We start from the raw sequence: 6,145 nt of genomic DNA, 5'->3' as shown, positions 1-6,145 counted from the left end.
GCTTTTGAGTGGCTTCGACTTGCACCTCGAAACAGAGGGCCAAAGAGAATTCTTCCCCTACGATTTGGGACAACCCTTTAAGACCCTTTTACGTCATTAGTCGTCTACGGAATTTACGGAGATAGATGCGCCGAGATTGTTGCTGGTTGTTCTGAGTTTCACAATAGACAGTGTGGTTTTTGAAGGGAAAATCTGTTGCACTCTGTAGGGAAAGCCTTAGCACTACTCGTGAACCTGCAAAGTTGAGGCATAGGGCTAAGGAGCAGGGCTCCTTGGGGGGGGGGGGGGGGGGGGGGGGGGGTGAATTGGGATTGGGCCTTTTACTCTGCTGCCTTTATGATGTGTCGCATTATCCTTATAATCAGTAACACTCAACACTGAACAAATACTTAATGGACCAATCCAGACAACTGAAGGAGGAAAAAAAAAAACGTTTTTTTCAACATAACAAAAAATTTGGTCAGAAAATGAGGATTATGGTAATCAGGTTGTGATCTGTGGCATGCTGATCCTTGCCGCGGCGTCCAATCCCATAAAAGTGTCAGTTAGATTAACAGACAGATTAGCCACATAGCCACACACATATTTAACTGATTAAAACCCGGGGTCTATACAGTTCTCTGGGGACTGCCAGGCCGTTTAACACTCATATCTAGCCTACTGTACAGGCTGCTCCTGTCTGCATAATTAGACTTATGTCCTGATATCCTGGTGTGCTCAGAACGTGGGTGTGTGTGTGTGGAGGGTAAGCGCATGTGTGTGTGGGTATGTGTGTGTGGGTGAGTGTGTGGGTGAGTGTGTGTGTGCACACACAGAGTGTGTATATGGAGTGAGTGACTCTACTACAGGGCAGTGCTGAGGCTAAAACATTAAGTGTAGGGGATTAGCAGAGACCCAGCGGCGTACCGAGGAGCTTAGATTCCCTTTGTAGCACACTGCTTGATTAGAAAGTAAATCTGAATCTCCACATCTGAATCTACCATCTCCTTGACGTGAATTTCCCCCACTGGGAGGCCGTCTGAGGGCGAGGGGCTGAAGTACACACACAAAAGACAAAGGCTCTGTGTCATGTTCATACTGTGTGTGTGCGTGTGTGTGCGTGTGTATTTGTGGTGTAGGTACGCTGGGAGAAACATCCAGACGGTAAATATAATCAATGTATCTGGTGTGCAGAGACCAGTTTATTGCCATTGACCGCAGGATCAATAGATGATGAGTGTAGTCCCTCAGGCCACGCTTTAGAGGATGGGGGTGGGACTTTGGGTGTGTGATCGATCTGAAACCAGACAATATTCAGTGTCAAGTGGGAGTTTCGGTAGATGTGCCCAATAACGTCCAGTGTCACATTATAAACGGCTAATCATTCCTTCCTATGCGACTCGAAAAAAGGCAAAAAAAATAATGTCAACCAAGTTTGTAACTTAAATTTGAAAAACAGTCATTATTTTGTCAGAAGATTGAAATATTATCCTATAAACTTCACAATCAGTGGTTATTATGGATTTGGATGCTTGGTCTCAGATAGCCAGGCTTCATACTAGTTACCTTTCTAACTAAAGCTAAAAACAATATTCGATCCTAACATTAAAACAAAATGCAGTATTTTTTTTTCTTGTTATAATGCTATCCTATTTATATATATATATATATATATATAATTGTTTTTATTGAAGAAGCTGTCTCAGGGAGATTCGCACAAGAATCCCAATGTACCTGTACTGTCTTGTACCTGTGCAAATGGCAATAAACATATTATTATATTATTATTATTCCCTGGAGTACAAAAGCGTAATGAGCGTTTATCTGCTAATTAGGATGTGAAAACAGGGAGAAGCACTCATTCCAGTAGAAAGAGTTAAATGGATTTGCCGCTGTTGGTACATACGTTTTAAGGTGAGTTTGTGTGTGTGTGGGTGTTTTCCCCATTATAATGAAAAAAAAAATCTGCATAAATGGAAAAACATAATCTGCTCTCTCACTCTCTTTCACACATACACACACCCGCTAAACACACCTTTATCTCTTCTCCGTTGAATAAGTCTGCGGCACTTTCCATATTCCATGGTAGGGATTATTACAGCTTACCCACAATCCCCTGCAGCTGATTATCCAGTATGTTGACAGGACAGAGTTGTGCTATCGGCACTGAGCAGCAGCAGACTGTGTGTGTGTGTGTCTTGTGTGGGTGTGTGTGTGTGTGTGTGTGTGTGTGTGTGTGTGTGTGTGTGTGTGTGTGTGTGTGTGTGTGTGTGTGTGTGTGTGTGTGTGTGTGTGTGTGTGTGTTTGAGAGTGTGTGTGTTTGTAAGTGTGTTTATGTGTGTGTGTGTGTGTGTGTATGTGTGCACGTGTGTATGAGTGAGTGTATTTCTGTTAGTGTGTGTGTGTGTGTGTGTGTGTGTGTGTGTGTGTGTGTGTGTGTGTGTGTGTGTGTGTGTGTGTGTGTGTGTGTGTGTGTGGCAGGTGTTTCCGGTTGATACCTGCAGCTCCGGCCGGGCTGATCACCTCAGTGTGGTGCATCTCATTGGGAGAAGACATCTCTAAGCTCATTAATACACTGACACACACTGACACACGCTCTCTCTCTCTCTCTCTCTCTCTCTCTCTAACACACACACAAACATGATGCTAAGCACACTGACTATCTCACGCCCTCTCTCTCTGTCTTTCAAACACAAATACGCATACACACACGATGGTAAGCAAACACCGCTCTGTCACACACACAAAAATATGCACGCACACACAATACTAGTCACACAAAAGTAAGATGCTGTGACAGAGTGGGTTCACTGAGGAGGCGAAAATAGGTTGAAAGAAAGTGGAATCGTGAGAAGTACGCTTTTAATGAAATTGACAGATGACAGGAAACAGTGGAAATGAAGGTGAACATTTCTTCAGACAAAACAAAAGGAAAATACAAAATTTTGCATTTAAAAAAACAAATAGATGATAAAGGAAGGATAAGGATAAGTGGAGGGCACAGACCTATCTAGAGCGCAAGACACAGAAGAGACAAATAAACAGAGAGACAGACAGTAGGATCGACAGATGGGAAAAAAGACTATGTGATGTAACTCTCCTAGTTACATCACTGGTCTTTGAATCTTTTCCTCAAGCAACAATGGCCTCCAAATTGTGAACACGCATTCACACAGAGATCTGTCCTGTTTTACAGGGGTACAAACGTACACACTTCCTCAGTACAGCAGAAGAACAGCGAGGGAGGGGGGAAGGCACTTTTTTAGTGTTGCGGAGGGATGAAATAGGATTAGGGATTTGGGAGGTTTAGGAGGAAATATATCTCGCCTGTGTATGGGAGGGAGGGATGATCAAATGCTGTTAATCAGTGCTTAAACCAAAATAAATAAATACCCTTAATACCCTGGAAAGTTTAGAAAATGTGTGTGACCCATCTTTTTCCAGGATTGGTGTTCATTCTGTCAGAGACAACTGTAATTCCCACATTATCACCTAATACTGTGGATACTCACCCATTCCCGGACAATTCTTGCAGTGTTGCTGGGCCTTTCGAAAGAGGATGCTGACATCAGTGCAGACCGTTGCCATGCAGGGGTGAACTTGGTCTGCAACAATGTGGAGGATGGTGGTGGAACGTGTCAAAAAAACATCTACATGGATGCCATGACCAGAGGTTTTTCCCAACAGCACATCACACCGTCTCCTACGACCTGCCTACTTCCCACCAGTTCGGACACTCACATACCTGTTATATGGGCTGTGGACAGGTCTGCTGCTACTCAGCCCCAAATGCAGCAAGCCGCGATGAGCTGTGTGTTGACGCCTTTTTAACGTTTTTTAGTTATTTGTGCCACAGAAGCTGTTCTGTGGTGTCGACCAGACGGGCTAGCCGTCACTGCCCACGCGGACCAATGAGCCTTCAGCCCCCATGAACCTGTCCCTTGCCTTGTTTGGACTACTTGTGGTAGGTACTGACTGCCGTGTAACAGGACACCATACAAGACCTGCTGTTTGGCAGGTGTTCTGACCGAGTCGTCCCGCATTACAATATCCTCCTGGTCAAAGTAGCTTGGATTTTTAAGCCTGCCCATTTGTCCTGCTTCCAAAGGATCAAATTCAAAACTGACTGCAAGTAGTTTGCTTGCTGCCTAATGTATCCCAGCCGTTGACCGGTGTCATTGTGAGGTTATTCACCTTACCTAACTGGGGAATTCAGGCAGCAACTCATTGGTGTATATTTCTTGCATATAAGCAAATGAAATATTGAACAAATCCCATTGATATAATCACATTAACAGAAACATATTATACAAATAGATTATAATATAATTAACATTGTATTTAATTGACCATTAGCTAAGTGTGTTATTGTAGAAACTAAAGCAATTATTAAATGTTAAAGATTTATATTGTAATCATGTATCATTGCACTTTCAGGAGTCAATGTTTAGTTAGTTATTCATTAACAATCAACCTCAGTTCACAAAAGCAACACAAAATAGGATGAATAAATGTCCAGTATAAGCTACGAAAAACCTGTAGAAGCCGGAAAGAGGTCATTTCAAAGACACCATTGAAATGTATTTATCACCCAACAAATGATTCCACACAACAGTTAAAAAACCCAAACATTTATTGTCTACACTTTAAAACCATTTGTCATCTAGCATTAAGACCTTTAGTGTTCTCATGGCAAGATTGATCTTTTCCTTGTAAAACGCATACAAAAAAAATTCATTTCTATCGCAAGTAAGTGATAAGAAAAAGAGAAAACTATACACTTTATACATATATTGAACAAATGACCAACAAATTATAAAAACATAACAAAAATAGCCAAGTCATGAAGTCAACAAAGTTAAGACTTTTGATTCAGACTGTCTTCAAGTTGAAACAGCTTTCATGGATTCCGAGAACGGACTCGGAATTCATCATATGTTCAAATTGATTTCTTACGAAAATATTATAGAAAAGAAAGCAATGGTCGACCTGTAATTTAATTCAGTTTGCCAGACACTAGTTTAAAAAAAAAAAGTTTATTTGGTAAACAAGCTAGATTAGTGAAAGGATTTAAATGACTCCATTCCCACAAATTGGTTGTCATTTTCAATAATGAAATTCACAATATCTAACCAAGTAGTGTGTGAAGCTAAAAAGCGTTTTAAATCTGGGCTTCACTTGTGAGGCAGGTAAGACATTCTGTGTTTCAAAGGCAGGTTTGGGCTCAATTCTGGATTTGTTAATTTAGTCTAAATAAAGTTCATATAGTAAATTATGAGTAATTAAGACTGGAGGATAAATACATTTTGCATTCAATCTATTTCCACCTGTACACTTATTGTATCCACATTTTAACTAAACATGGATACATACAGTTGCCATACTAGATTCATTAATGTTAAATGTCATTAAGGAGGCCAAAGTAAAATTTTAAGTCAGCACTCAAGAGGGCCTTACATATGAGATTGTATATGTTATACTATCTGACCAATCATGGTTGTTCTTCGCATACTATCTGACCAATCATGTCATTTGTTTCTGAAGACTGAACGTAAACAAAAGAAATTTAAATGTTATTTGGAATGAATTTCAAGCGAACAAGTCAGACTAGCTAGGATGACTTAAGACGACAGTAGTTTAAACAGCATTTCAGGAAATAAAACAGTTATGTCTTGCCTCAAGGTCTCGCCTACCACATGGCCACAAGTTCAAAAACTGTTTTGCAGACATAAACAAAAAAAAAAATCATCCCTTAAATAAAAAAAATATCTGAAGTTTATTCTAAAAGAAAGGAGTTTCTAATAAAGGGGAGTGGGTACAGTTAAACAACCGTTAGTGAATGATAAGTTTCCTTACAGGAAAATCCAACAGTGCAGCAAGGCCTATGTTAAGACATTCCACCCTGACATGTATCAACGGATATTTAAAGTGGCATCTCAAGGGGTAATCCAACAGCGATACACAGTATGTGAGATGAGAGCGAAATACGGCATCATCAGCCCGCTTCCACATGGAGTGAAAGGCAAACAAGCCGTTCACAGAAAACAACACCAGCATGATAATTAGATGCCAGCCTGCACCACGTACGGAACAAATGTGTGTCCGATGAGCACTATTCAGCAGCTTGAGGTCACATGGTCAGAATCAGGGTCAGTGAGGTCACCAT

The sequence above is a fragment of the Pollachius pollachius genome, assembly GCF_949987615.1.
Source record: "Pollachius pollachius genome assembly, chromosome: 1".
NCBI lineage: Eukaryota > Metazoa > Chordata > Actinopteri > Gadiformes > Gadidae > Pollachius > Pollachius pollachius.
The sequence above is the reverse complement of the archived record's forward strand: the minus strand, read 5'-3'. Positions refer to the sequence as shown.